Source organism: Rutidosis leptorrhynchoides, chromosome 3 (genome assembly GCF_046630445.1).
Source record: "Rutidosis leptorrhynchoides isolate AG116_Rl617_1_P2 chromosome 3, CSIRO_AGI_Rlap_v1, whole genome shotgun sequence".
Classification (NCBI taxonomy): domain Eukaryota; kingdom Viridiplantae; phylum Streptophyta; class Magnoliopsida; order Asterales; family Asteraceae; genus Rutidosis; species Rutidosis leptorrhynchoides.
The window spans coordinates 102,548,006-102,563,930 of record NC_092335.1 but is presented as its reverse complement, the minus strand read 5'-3'; the positions used below and the strand labels follow the sequence as shown (position 1 = coordinate 102,563,930).

The window sequence follows — 15,925 nt, the reverse complement described above, 5'->3', positions numbered from 1 at the left end:
CCCGTAAATTACGGAGAAATTTTCGGAAGATGGCAGTCAAAGTTTACTGTAATAGATATGTCAAGATATGAATTTTGTCTATACACTATCTATGCAATCAATACAATAAGATGCGTTTAGACTTAAGATGATTGACAGGTAATTTCTGACAAGAAATGATAAGCAAAACTGTTGACATGCAGACACAGTCGAAGTCCAGACTTACTAATGCATCCTAACAACTATCAGTTAGACACACTTATGCAAGACCTGGTTCACTAGGACCAACGCTCTGATACCAACTGTGACGATCGCTCCAAATCCATATGGACGAACACATCATTCATCGATTTCATTGCGAGGTATTTGACCTCTATATGATACGTTTTGTAAACATTGCATTCTTTTGAAAAGGCACACCATAAATGAATATTTAAATCAAAGGTTTTCGACATCTGATGATTTCTACATATAGACAATCACCGTAAATAATAGTTTACAATAGTAATTCCGTTGACAATGCAGTCAAAATAAGATACATGGTGATGATTTGGTGAATGCAACGTTTCCTTGATAAATATGCCATGTAAGACTCCATGCACATAGCTTGTCTAACATATAAGCAAACAGCGGAAGACTTCTAGGGAACCTGAGAATAAACATGCTAACAAGTGTCAACACAAAGGTTGGTGAGTTCATAGTTTTAGTATTTCGCATAATCTGTATATAAAGGTGGATCACAAGATTTCAGTTGTTTCATCCGAAACGTTTATCAAAATATTCTACGAAATTGAGCACCCTGGCAACTAAACTTAACGTATATATAATTTATACTCTTTGTATAATCATCTTAATAATACACGCAAACCAACGTGTACGCTTCTCAAATAGCATACGTCCGTTAAAAGGCTAGCGCTCTAGCTCAGACGGGGATATCAAGCCCTATGGATCCATATACTACTACTCGCGCCCACCAGTTCTTATAACCGGCAGTTACTAGTTACCAAAGCTAAGGAATTTTCGGTTCAAACTCAGTGTAGAATTTAGTATGTACTTGTATCCATTGTGTTTAAAATAAAGTGCATGTATTCTCAGCCCAAAAATATAGATTGCAAAAGCAATTAAAAAGTGAGCAATGAAACTCACCTTAGCAGCACATAAGGTCATTCATCAAAAAGTGACCGTAACTCGGAATGCAAGATTAACCGTAGATCTCAACCTAGAGAACATATGTTGGTTAATACATATCTAATAAACTAGGTTGGGTTATAGTGTATCACAATCCTAATGCTCGAGATCGACATACAAAAGTTATCAAAAGTCAATTCAAAAAGTCAATTTTGACAATTGTTCAACAAAACGAGACGTGCCTTATATAAGGATTCATTTACTTGGCTAGTAGTATTTTATCAATCTCATAAACAGGTTGTTTAAATATTAATTGCAGATTTAAAAGCAATTCCAATTGACGTCAATTATAATTCAGTTGACCATATCTTTTGATTCGTTCATCGAAATTACGCGATTTCTAAATGAAAAGTTATTGATTTTTCACCAGCTTTCCGAAAACATGTATATCATATACCTTTTACCAGTAATATATGTATTTAATTCGTGATTCATTATAAACTGTTTAACGACGAAATTTAGCATACAGGCATGTATAAATATATACTCGAGCACTAGACATGTATACACTATTAATATATAAAAGATAAGATATGAATGCTCACGTATCAATATTGAGATTCAATATTGCAGGAAAGTACGTAGACGCAACAGAGATGATAAATACTAGGTTTGACTTGCGAACAATATCCATGAACATTACCCATAACCTCCATAGCTATAACCCATAATTTCCTTAGTTCTATCCCGTTTGAAAACCCATTTTGAAAGTAACATGCTCATGACCTCGTCGTAGTATTTTACGTATAATACTAATTAATAATAATACTACTAATAATATTAAGATTAATAATAATATTAATCTTAATAATAATAATAATAATAATAATAATAATAATAATAATAATAATTATAATAATAATTAAATAACATAAATACGGAGTAATATATGATCAGAAGAGGAAATGTGCCACAAATGAACCAAAACGTCGAAATTTATAGACTTTGGCCTGTCCCCCTTAGCCATGCGATCGCATGGAAGTTGTGAGGGGAAACCATGCGATCGCATGGTCCCTTTTTACAGGTCACATTCGTTTGTTTTTATCTTCGTCGACATATTTAAATATTACATAATTCAAATATTAAAATTTTAAAAAGTCGTATTTATTAAATACTTCAGGGGTATTCTATGTAACTTATAATTAATAATTTCTATCATGTCGTTTTCATGTGAATAGTAAATGAATTAATTTAAATTCAACTATTTAAGCTACACGTTGTACGTTGTGCTTTACAAATTGTACATTATTAATTTAACTTCGTTTCTTAAAAAAAATTACAAAAATTATATCATAAAAACAAAATGACTTAATACGTAAAATTTTTAATTTGAAATAGCATCGTTTAATAGTAAATTTTTAATCATTTCGTATATAAATATTATTCGCATGATTCCGTATATATCGAAAACTCTTATATTTATTAAAATATGTATATAATACATGTTATGACGTTCGTGAATCGTTGGACAAACAGGGTGGTCAACCGTTATATATAAAAAAATCATTTTTAAAAGTTTTAAAACTTGTCGAAATTCATTGCTTATCATGTCGAAAATATTAAATCATATAGAGAATTGGTTTAAATAAGTCGAAATTTTCCGGGTCATCACACAATGACCTTCGTTCTTTGCATCAATACACAACCAAAACCATTCTTCGAAGCATCGCAGTACACAACAAAGTCGTCACTGCCTTCAGGAAGAGATAAGATAGGTGCGGTGGTTAACTTCTGCTTCAGGGTTTGAAATGCTGCTTCTTGTTCTTTTTCCCAAACAAACTTCTTCCCTTTATGAGTTAACGCAGTCAAAGGACGTGAAATCAAAGAGAAACCTTCAATGAACCTTCGGTAATAACCGGCAAGACCTAGAAATTGGCGGATGTGAGTCGAAGTAGTGGGGGTTTCCCACATGCTGATAGCCTTGATCTTGGCAGGATCAACTTTGATACTGATGTTATGCGAGGCGTATATCAAATAGCTTATATTTTACTAGGAAATACTATTAAATATGATACAATTTTACACAAGATATTTATTTATTTATAGAATGGAATATACCTAAACCTTGCTACAATACTATAGGCAGTGTACCTAATCGTAGAGTAGTATAGTTTTTAGTAAGTCCGGTTCGTTCCATAGGGAGATGACTTATTTTACACTATATTTTTGACAACTATATTTGTACAAAATATATATAATTATATATAATAATATATAAAAGGGGGTTTATCGTTTAATGACCGGTTTGTCGGTTTTATATCTTAAGTCACAATTAAAACCTAATGCAAAAATATAAATGACGATAATTAAAGTGCGTAAAATAAAAGTACGATGAAAAATACAATAAAACAATTATGCTTATTTAAACTTCCGTAACCATGATGTTTGACGTTTTGATTTTAATTTATTACCCTGGGTTAATTGTCCTTTGTCCTGGATGTATTTGAAACCTATCTGGTTTTTGTCCATAATAGTTCATCAGTCATAATTATAAACTGCTCGGCAAATTTAACCTTATACCCGAAGTCAAATATTCCAAATAACTGGGGATTCGAACTGTAACAAGGTCTTAATACTTTGTTTAATGAATACACCAGGTTATTGACTGTGTGTAATCCAAGGTTTTAATACTTTGTTAACAATTACACCAATTACCCTTGAATGTAATCCACCCCTGTTTTAATGAGTCCATTGACTATTAATCCATCCCCGTGTCCGGTCAAATGAACAATAATTCATACTTATAAATATTCCGCCCATCGTGTCCGATTAAGCGTATGTGGTTATATATAGATACATCAAATCATAACTTTTATATTAAATTAACGAGGTATCGTTAATTAAATATAAAGACCATTAATAGCCCATAGTCTAATTTCCACAAGTGTCGTTCTTTTGTCCAAACCGCAATTATGGTACAAAGCCCAATAACCCCATCTTTAATATTTAGCCCAACATCATGATTACTTTGGCTCAAATAAGCATAATAATAACTTAAGTACGAGACATTAATTTAAAAAGGAGAACATAGCGTACATTGATTATTTATCGCGTAGTGTTACACGGACAGAACTTCGACTTCAAAACCAGTAAAATAACTTTTACATAACCCAAACTAACTAATATAAAACTAACCTATACTATATATATATATATATATATATATATATATATATATATATATATATATATATATATACAGAGGGAGTATTATTTATTTTTGGTGTGTAGAACTCGGCAGAAGCTCGTTGCATTTATAGTACATTTCTGATTTTGACTGCTCCGCGAGTACGGAGGTTTAAGCCTTCACAACTCCGCGAGTGCGGAGGTCAGGAATCCAGCTCACAAATTTTTGGCCATTTACTTGTCGACGTTATATTTAAATATATATAATATATAAATAATTTATATAATTATTTAAATATTATATTATATTCTTGTACATAGTTGACTTGTAATTTTTGGTCCATTGAGTCGGGCGTTGATAGTTGGCTCAGGTCCCGGTCCCGGATTTTCGAACGTCCTTTCGTATAATTTAATATCTTGTACTTTGCGTTTCGCAACTTGTACTCTTGTCATTTTTAGACGTTTCTTATCAATAAATTGAACCACTTGTATTGTATCTTGTACATTTGAGCTTTTTGGAAGGTTTTGTCTTCGAATCTTCGTTTTCGCCTTTTGTCTTCGCACTTATTTAATTAAACGAATATTACTTGAAAATAGAATAATTGCAACTGAAAACTTTACATATTGGAAGGATATTGCTACTAAATATATGTTCATTTGGAGCACTATCAGATACCTTGATCACTCACAATATGACCCAGAAATTGGACTTCCTTCAGCCAAAATTCACACTTGGAGAATTTGGCATAAAGCTGCTCTTGTCTCAAGAGTTTGAGCACTAACCGAAGATGTTGCTCATGTTCTTCTTCGCTCTTGGAGTAGATGAGGATATCATCTATGAAGACGATAACGAATTTATCCAGGTATGGCTTGCAGACACGATTCATGAGGTCCATGAATACAGCGGGTGCATTGGTTAAACCGAATGGCATCACGAGAAACTCATAATGACCATAGCGGATTCTAAACGCAGTCTTCATCACATCACTCTCCTTCACCCTCAATTGGTGATAACCTGATAGCAAATCGATCTTAGAATAAACGCTTGATCCTTGCAGCTGATCAAAAAGATCGTCAATTCGGGGAAGAGGATATCGATTCTTGATCGTCAATTTGTTGAGTTCGCGGTAGTCGATACACATGCGGAAAGATCCGTCCTTCTTCTTCACGAATAAAATAGGTGCGCCCCAAGGAGACGAGCTCGGTTGGATAAACCCTCGGTCGAACAATTCCTGCAGTTGACTCTGCAACTCTTGCAGTTCTGAAGGTGCCAGACGATACGGCGCACGAGCTACGGGTGCAGCTCCCGGCACTAGATCGATTTGGAACTCCACTGCTCTGGGTGGCGGTAATCCAGGAAACTCTTCCGGAAAGACGTCAGGGAATTCATTCATGATTCGCACGTCATTCACACTCTTCTCCTCTGATTCTAAAGCCTTCACGTGTGTTAAAACGGCAAGTCGTCCTTTCTTCATGATCTTCTGCGCTTTCATACAACTAATGAGGTTCAGTTTCGAACTACATCTCTCTCCATATATAACCAGTGGATCACCATCTCCTTGTGGTATACGAAGAGCTTTATCTCCACAGATAACATCGGCCCTTACTTACTTTAGTCAACCAGTCCATGCCGACAATCACATCAAAGCTTCCCAATTTGATGGGTATCAAGTCAATTTCGGAATCCACGCCAGCTATGTTAATAATAGCTCCTCGGCCAATTTGGTCAACCTTTTCAAGTTTACCGTTGGCTACCTCGACAAGCATACTTTCTTTTAAAGGAACTAATGACCAATTTATCTTATCACAAAAGTGTCTACATACATAACTTCTATCGGCACCAGTATCAAATAGGACAGAAGCTAAAAGTTTGTTGATAGTGAATATACCTATCACCAAGTCGGGGTTCTCGCGTACATCCCTTGCATTAACATTAAAAGCTCTACCTCGCGGTGGTCCGCCGTCCTTCTTCTTATTGGGGCAATCATTCCTAAAGTGGCCCTGATGTCCACACTCATAGCATTTTCTTGGCCCATTTGGGTTTGTCCTTGCAGCTGGGACGGGAATCTTGCAGTTCTTACCAACATGTCCGATCCTGTTGCACTTTTCACAGACCGCATTACAGTACCCAGTGTGGTGTTTGTAACACCTCTTGCACTGCGGTAAAGTGCCCTTGTAGTTCGGGTTTGAACTTGTGCCGGGGTTGGGGTTTCCACCGTTGTTGTGCCTTTTGGCAGGGGTTTGATCGTAGATTCTTCCCTTGTTATTATCCCAATTGCGCTTGTCACTACTACCCGCTTCAGACTTGGACTTCTCCGGTTCATCGATGAGAATCTGATTCATGAGTGTATGCACCATGCGCGTTGCTTCGGGAACATTCGGTGGCTTGGACGAGGTGACATTACCCTTGATGGACTTAGGGAGTCCCCAAAAGTATCTCTCCATATGCTTGAATTCCGGGGTGACCATGGTAGGACACATAAGAGCTAACTCAAGAAACCTCCGATTGTAACCATCGAGATCGTTGCCAACAGCTTTCAATTGCATAAACTCTATTTCCATCTTTTGTATCTCGGTTCTCGAACAATACTCATCAATCATAGCCGCTTTTAACTCCTCCCATGCATAGCATACGCCTCATCAATACCTTGTGCCTGAGCCATGGTGTTCCACCACGTGAGGGCACCATCAGATAGCGTGCAGGAAGCAAATTTGGTTTTGTTAGACTCGAAACAGTTGCTGACTCGGAATACTGATTCAAGCTTTTCAAACCATCTTGTGAGACCAACAGGCCCCTCAGTTCCGCTGAAGTTATGTGGTTTACAGCTCTGGAATTCCTTGTAGGTGCACCCATTTCGATTGGGTTGGATAACCGGCGGTGGTTCAGGTTGAGGGTTCATTTCCACCAAGGCTGCGGCGACTCGTTCATTAATCATCTCTTCGATTTGAGCTGCCGTGGGCGTTGTTCGTGTGTTTGCCATTGCCCTTCGAAACAAAAGTTTTGACTTAAGTCAAAATCCAGCATACAACATACAATAATACCGTATATAGTAAACAGGGAAACAACACAATGCATGCCAATATAGTAACGCAACCAGGTATAAATACCGCAAAATCAACATACAGTAATGTAGGTAGAACACTTGTGCAAGAATTAAACAACGCAAAGTTCCATTAATAAAGAGTTGCATACATAAGTTCGTACATTACATAAGGAAAACATGGAACTACAATGAGATTACAAAATGAAACCTTCTACAAAGCTCTATGGTGACGGTGGGTAAAGGATGTCCAGCACATGGGACATCTGCTCCTCGAGCTCAGTCACCCAAGCACGGAGGATCTCCACCTCCCTCGCCAGTTCCTCGACAGAGGGAGGGGCTGGCAGAGCAGGCGGTGCTGCTGGTGCAGGAGGTGCTGGTGGTGCAGATGGTCAGGCTCCAGAGGTAGATGCTGCATGGCGGTAAGGCTTACGCACGAACGGATCAGTCGGGTAAGGCACGACCTGCTTACGGGCGGTAACCCTACGACGCTGACCATGTGCGTTAGTGAACGCTCGACCTCCATTGATCCCCGGAATAACGGTGCCATCGAAACGGTACCGCTTCTTCGGCGGGGTGGAGGGTGGCTGCACAGGTGTATCGTCAAGGTTCTCCTCGTCGGAGTCATCATCACTAGTGTCGTCTGTGGATGAGTCGTCGGGTGATGAATCAGCTGGGGGTGGCAGCGATCGGCGACCGGTAGTCATGATCCGGTATCTGAAAGGTGGGATCGGTATGACACGTCCATCAGGAAGGCGTCGGCACCAATGGTTATGCTCATTACGGAACGGAACGTCCCCGTATTCCCCGGGAATCACAACACCACCGGGGCGGGGCTGTGGCTCCTGAGGTACCGGGGCAACTGGAGCTGGAATCTCCGGAGGGTCCTGGGCTCCGACTGCGGTAACCACTGGTACAGGTGTATGGCTGCTGGTTCTGGAGGATGAAGCGCCGGGGTCACTGGTTAACGGGATATGTGTGTCAGTAGCAGCAGTAGGTGAGGTGGCTGACGAGTCTGAATCGCTGTCCAAAATGATGACAGGTGGAATATCCGACATCTGAACAAGGAAAATAACTTTTCCATATCAGTAAATCATAAGCAAGCAAGTATTAGGCACTATAGCAACCTAGCATGGCAATCAGTACTAATCAGAGATAACATGTGAAAGCAAATAGTAATCATGCAAAGGCAGAAATAGGCATACAGCAAGTTCGCATGGCAGTAAAGATAAGCAATAGCATGCAGTAAGATCATACAGCAGAAAGTAGGCAAAGCATGCAGTAAGTCTCGCAGAAACAAGTAAACAAGCTAGTTGTAGATTAGTCCTATTAGTGAATCCTACTTAGGTCCGGTCTAGACTCACTAATGCAACCTAATTCCCTACAACCAATGCTCTGATACCAACTGTGACGCCCCGTACAAAACCATCGTGTATGGATCATCAACAACAGGATCATCACAAGGTCAAACACTATATGCTGTTTGAAAACCGATTTGCATTCATTAAAAAGATAACGTTTTACAAAGATAACATGTCATAAGACTTATTACAAACCATTGTTCCAAAATAACATAAGTTTACGAATGCAAAACATAGGTTTCATAATTTGAGACATCTCTAGTAATGCAGCGGATAACTAATACAACAGGTCCTTAACAGCAATTCAATAACAGCATCACATCAAGTCTAACAGCGGAAGCAATAAACCTCTAGTCACCTGAGAAATACATGCTTAAAAAGTCAACACGAATATTGGTGAGCTATAGTTTAAGTTGTAATAGTAACGTAAGATAGGCCACGAGATTTCAGTGCTGCAACAGCGTATCAAAATAGTATGAAAAGTATATGCATAACCGTGGGCACCCGGTAACTAGACTTAACGTTTATAACCCCCTGAAAGTACACTTGGCGAGTGCGTATGTTCACGAAGTATTAAAAACCCGTTAAATGCTAGCACGACTAGCCCTAGTGGGGATGTCAAACCCTATGGATCCATATCTAAGATTCGCGTTCACCGGTTCAAAAACCAATGACTAAACGTTACCGTGCTAAGGGGAATGTTTATGCCGTTATATAACCCACACACATATAAAGTTTAAGTACTCGTGCCTTGTATGTAAAACGTAAAAAGCGCATGTATTCTCAGTCCCAAAATAATTAAAGTAAAAAGGGATGCTATAACTCACAGTGATAAAAGCGGTAAAGTCGGTAATGAAAGTACGCAAGTAGTAAGTCGGTCCGAAAGGTCGTCAACCTAAATCAAATGTTACTAGGTCAGTAGGTTGTCTTTATAAATTCTAATAGTGCATAAAATAAGTTTAAGTGTCATCATCATCATCATCATTCATCATCATAAAAGCTAAGTAAGTTTGACGAGAATAGAGATCGAAACAATAGGCTGACTTCGGTCAGCTGCTACGACCTCTACGTAAATCAAAAAGATGCATGGTCAGTGGCTATGGATCCGTATATGAGTGCCCTAACAGCTGACCAGTTTGCAGAACCTAACTCATCTTCGTTTGACCGTGGCGTCGGTTTAAGTGCGAGTAGGTCAGAAATTTCAGCACAACGTTAATAGGGTGTAGTGACTATCGGAGGGCCATAAATCCTAAACCGTAACTCGGATTAAGACGAGGCCTAAATGGAAAATCATCTACTGGAACCGAACTAACTGAAAATCAACTTTACAGTAGCCCAGGTGGTCTGATAAGATACAAAAATCAGTGGACAAGTGCTCCGGTGGGGTTCTTGGTGCTTGATGCTCATCACGGTTCTCATCCTTGATGCTTGTAGCTTCAAGTGTACAACTCGTTGATGGTTTAGCATCACTTTTGACCAAGATTCACCATCAATACACAATATGTTAAGACCAAGTAAGAACACAACTCATTCATGAGTCTTAGATGGATGATGAACCAAGGTTACATCATATCCTTAGTCTTAACACAATTTCAATTCACAATAACAACTAAAGTTACAAACTTTACATTAATTCAACAAGTAATAGCACAATCTAAGTCAAATGAGGTGATGGAACCCTAAGCTAGAGAGCTTGGATCCATTTCACACAAGTTACAAGGTTGCAAAGCTAGAAAGCTTGAACCTTTAAGTGTTCTTGAAGATCTTGAAGCGTAAAGCTTGGATCTTTAATATATATGAAGATAACAAACACAAGTTTGAATCTTTTTCACAAAACAACATGATCAAAGCAAAAAGAACTTAGATCTAACAAAAAGATATGAAGATCCAGGCTAGAAAGCTTGCATCTTGTTTGTTCTTGAAGATCTTGAAGCATAAAGCTTGGATCTTGAAGATGCATGAAGATTACAAACAAAAGTTTGAATCTTTATCATAAAATAGAAAGATTAAAGTATAAAAGAAGTAGATCTACAAAAGATATGAAGATTCAAGTTAAAAAGCTTGAATCTTCCATGTTCTTGAAAGATTCATGCTTGAATCAACAAGATATAAGTAATATCAAAGCTAGAAGGAACTTGATCTTCCACATAATGATGATGATGTACACGAATTTAAGAAGGAAAGAGGAAGGAAAAGAAAAACTTACAAGCTAGGAAAGAAAGAAAGAATAAGTGTGTGAAAAGCCAAAATGATCAAGTGTTGGAATGAGGGACTAAAGGCTAGTATTTATAGGCAAATGAAGATCACATGGATTGATGAGGTGGCCAAGACCATGGTGGTGGTGGTGGACGGCATTAGAGGGGGGAGGGGGAGACAAAAACTTGCTTTTTGGCTAATGGTGTCTAAAGTGTGTCCTTTTGCTAGAATCTTATGTAACATTTAGATAAACCTTATCCATTATGCTAGTATGACTCATTAATTAATTAATTTATTATTTATTTATTATTATGGGCCACTAGTAATAATACTTGGGCTAATTAATTGGGTCACTAGCTAGAGTAGGGTGGGCTTGAGCCCAACAAGGTAGAAAGTCCAACAAGACTAACTATTGGGCTTTAGCAATTAAATAAATAAAATTAAGCATCCAAAGGCCCAAGTAATTATTATTATAAAATAATAATTAATATTTCGCTGTCCAAAAGTTCCGGTTCCGACAAAAGTCAAACGTGAGCGCAGTTCGCGGTTTATTCGTAACGGCAAGTAACACTAACGGTTATAAAGCATCCAATGGACAAGTTAAGCATTCCACAAACACCAAGGCATGTTTTAGGGTAAATATGAATATAAAACACGTGTGCCAAGGTTCCGGAGTAACAGAGTAACACAGTACGCAAAAAACGCAGTTTCGCTAAAATACAAGGCATAAAAGCAAGTCGAAAAAAGTCGGGTCGTTACATCACTCATTAAGTACCGAAAATCCTTGCTTGGATCTAACCAAAATACTAATAAACTGAACCAATATCGTCTCCGAAAACTTATATAAGATATGTATAAACTAGACGATATCAATTATGGAGTAACAAACAATGTATTTCATCCGCGCAAAAAAATTGTTCAGCTTACTATTTTTTGTTTATTAAAAAAATATGTCCATTACTTTAAATAACAACAAAAAATCATCAAAATTCCAGTAGTGCCGTTTTTATTTTGCATATGTGATATGTGATATATACGGTAAAAAAAAAAAAAAAAAAAAAGTAAACTTGGTGTATTTGGACGATGTTATAACTTAGAATACTCGACTTTAGAGTGCAATGTTTCTTTTGAAGGAAATGGCAGGTGTATGTGCTCATATTGTGTTGATTATGCTTGCGATTTTAGGTGATAACCAAATTCTGTTCAGAGCGTATTGCAAGTATGCGCACAGGAAAATTGTGACAGCTAATCACAAGGCAAATATTATGAAGCTTGCGGATGGTCTTTTCTTGGAATCTTGTAGAGTTGTAGGGAGATTGCAAAACTATAATGAGATTATCGTGGATAACTGCTGTATGCAACTTCTTTCAAAACCTGAGTAATTTGATGTCATGGTAGGTTAATGTTTAAATTGTATTTGTATTATTATATTATAAATAGTTACTATAACCATTTCACCTTTTTCATACTGATTGTTGCTTCTTGTGTTGTGTCAAATTGTAATTTTATGCCATCGTATGACTCAGTTGTGTAAAATCCTACCTTTAGTTTTGCAAATGCCATTTACATAGTGTATATCAGTATATGTAAAACTTGAGCCGAAGTTTGATAAAAATGATGATGAATGCTGTAATTAGACCATAGATAATGGTGACTGTGACGTGGAGTGATAGAGTTGCACTTTTTGGGGAAAAACTGTGACTGGGCCATGACATTTTGGGGGGAGTTGTAATGGGGGGCTTTTGTAAGGGCGTTTGTGGGTGATGTGTCAAAATATGATTGGAGGTTGGGTTAAAAAGTGGTGAAAAAGGTAGAAAAAAATTAAAAAAAAAAAATCACAAACGCACAGAAATCTGCCCGTGCTTCAAAGACAAACGCCCCAACACAAACGCCCACAAACGCCCCATTCCGGGCGTTTGTGGGGCGTTTGTGGGCGGATTCAAGGCAACAAACGCTGCAATATCTATGGTCTTAATGATGTATATCTGAGAGATATGTTAACTTTCCTTGATGACAGTCAACCATTGAGATGGAAACCAAACCACAAAATTAAGCTCACTCATTCAATTCTAATTAACAATGATAATGAGCACAATAGTCTACGTACAAGATGATTCCAAAATAGCATCTGCATATATACATATAGCTACTAATGATCAAATCTTGTCCTAACATCCTTCAGATACATACAGTATCTTTTAATTAGAAAGTGCTAACCACTCTTAAGTCTTAATTATATATTATATTATATATTGTTTTAAAACATAAGACACTTACTCCACACTACCACCAGTGGTTGCAGGGTTAGCCTCCTGGTTTTGAGCCGGCCCGCCCAGATCAACACCACCCAAAACAGCTGCAAACGGATTCAAGTTAGCCACGTGGGCGGTTTCGTCAGTTCGCCTAAGCACTCGGTCTACATTACGCATAATTAAACGCATGCATTCAGGGTTTGTTAGAGCCTCGATTCTTAGATCCTCCAGTCTTTCTTTGAGGGTGGCGGGATCGAACTCGTGACCGATTTCTGGATTCTGATCAACGAATTCAAGAAACTGAGGATTGTTGGTCACCGTGTTGAGCAAAATGTCTGGGTTGTTCAATACATACATGGCGTCATGCATCACGCTCAGGGTGTCTGGATGCATTTGTTCCAATTCTGGAAACATGCCACAGTAACCACCTCCCAAACCACCACTTAAACTGTCTCCGGGAAATGGTGAACAACCAAAGCCGGTTCCACCCGGTTCAACCCACCTAACTTGGGCTGCACCACCTGTAATAATAAAAAGACATTTGAACAATTAATTAATTAAACTATCAATCAAGTTTATAAATAAATACAAGTTATTATATATATGCAAGTTGCAGTTACATGTAATGATCCATATATAATATATAATATTAATATTAATATGGTTATAGCTTACTAGCTTAGTTATTATTGTTATAGCTTAGTTATTATTGTCATAAAATACAGACAGAGCATATATATATAATTATAATTTATAATTATATAATATATAATAGTATTATATTAATATTAATATATATTAAATTAAATTACTAATACATAATAGAAGTCGACAAAGAGTGAGAATAATTGATGCTTACCGCCAGCAGCAGACCAAGGATCGGGAAGCGGGTCGGTAGTCGGAGCAGGAGAACCAGTAGTCGTCTCCGCCCCGCCCAGATCACCACCAGTGGTTGCAGGGTTAGCCGCCCCGTCCAGATAACCAAGACCCAAAACAGCTGCAAACGGATTCGAGATAGCCTTTTGGTCGTTTTCGTCAATTCGCCTAAGCACTCGGTCTGCGAAATGCATAATTGTACGCAAGTGTTCAGGGTTTGTTAGAACCTTAATTCTTAGATCCTCCAAAACTTGTCTGAGGGTGGGATCGTCAAGCTTCTGACCGATTTTCTCATCAAAGCTTTCACGAAATTCGGGGTCGCTCGTCACCGTGTCAAACAAAACGTGTGGTTTGTTCAATCTATTCATGACGTCTAGGGTGAAGTTCAGGGTCTTTGGATGCATCTGTTCCAATTCTGGATACATGCCACCGTTATCTCCCAAACCACTTAAACCGAGTACCGGAAATGGTGAACCACCAAGACCGGTTCCATCCGGTTCAACCGAGCTAACTTGGTCTGCAGCCGGTGGAGTGGTATTTGCTTCGGTGGGTGCACCACCTGCTGGAGTAGATGTAGCATCCAGGTGGTCTACCTCCAAGCCTGTATTAAAAGAAAAAAAGACATTTGAGCAATAAAGTATCAATCAAGTTTATGAATGATGAGTGATAGATTTAGAGACTTGAGTCATGAGACCCATTTGACCCAAAATGACATGTTAATCAATTTTGAACTGAAAACCTGTTGATTCACATATATGCTTTTCAGCTATGCCACCCATTAACATACATACGCTGACATACAGACATTCATAGACACATACTCATATACACTGAAAACGAAATTAGAGTTTAGTAATGTACCTTTATTATTGCTGACATCTTGGACCTCAAAATCTTTTGCTGGTGGAGACGAAATGGTGGTTGATTCTGAATTAGGGTTTGGTTTGTTGGTGAATGGATTTTCATTTTCAGCTGAGAAAAACCTGAATTTGGATGGGTAACTGAACAAAGGTGAAATTGGTGTGTTTGGAATGGGGGTTGAAGATGAACGAGGAGTTGGGGTAAGGAGGTGATTAGTGACGTATTTGGCGTTGAGTAAAGCACGTCTCATCATGATTGATTTAGGGTTTTAACACAGGGTTTCTTAACCTGAAAGGTGAGTTTCGTGTAGGAATGGCAAATGGTCGCAGGTGATGGCATATCTATGTATATTTACTTTTTTAAATTCTTGTCTACATATCTATTTATTTATTTAATATTAAAATTCTAATTATTAGTCTAATTTCTTTGTTAAGAAAAAATTAAAAAGAAAAAGAAAAAAATCTAAGCATGGTGGGTGATGTCATTAATCTAAATAATTTTAGATTCAAATTAAATCTTATTAATTCATTATTATTATTAAATCTTATTAGTAATTATTTTAATTATTAAAATTAAATAATTTTGAATTATTTAAATTAATTATTTTGAATTGAGTACGAAAAGGTATAAAAGCTAGACAGAAGGAAATCAATTCTAAATTTATATTTTAATTTACATTTTTAAAATAAAATGACAATCAATATTATCTCTTATGATTGAGTATGGATTGTTTAATATGCATTTTAGGTGTTTGATAACGAGTTTCTTATTCGGACTTTGTGGTTCCACGGGTCATTAAACTAAATAACTTTAGCATTTACGTTCACTTAATACCTAAAACATATTATTAAACTATTGTTTAAACAGACCCGTGGTTCCATGGGTCATTTCACTAGTTTAAGTATTTAAAAACATATCTAAATTTATATACGTATAATTAATAGATGTTATAGTCCATATCTGTATAAATTAACCCTTTATCTATGTTGCTGCTTATTTGGTATCTCTGTGATTTAAAGTCCCTCAAATTTCCATGATTCAGTTT

At 37.4% G+C, this 15,925-nt stretch overlaps 1 protein-coding gene across 1 annotated transcript in view; it reads right to left on the bottom strand.

The window, feature by feature from the left end:
- LOC139896589 (uncharacterized) overlaps window positions 1-14,919 on the bottom strand; it is a 50,262-nt gene extending 35,343 nt beyond the window's left edge. The window contains exon 1 of the mRNA XM_071879230.1: window positions 14,881-14,919. The gene's annotated coding sequence lies outside the window, so the exon portion shown is untranslated. The remainder of the gene's footprint in view (window positions 1-14,880) is intronic.
- Window positions 14,920-15,925: the final 1,006 nt, after the last annotated feature.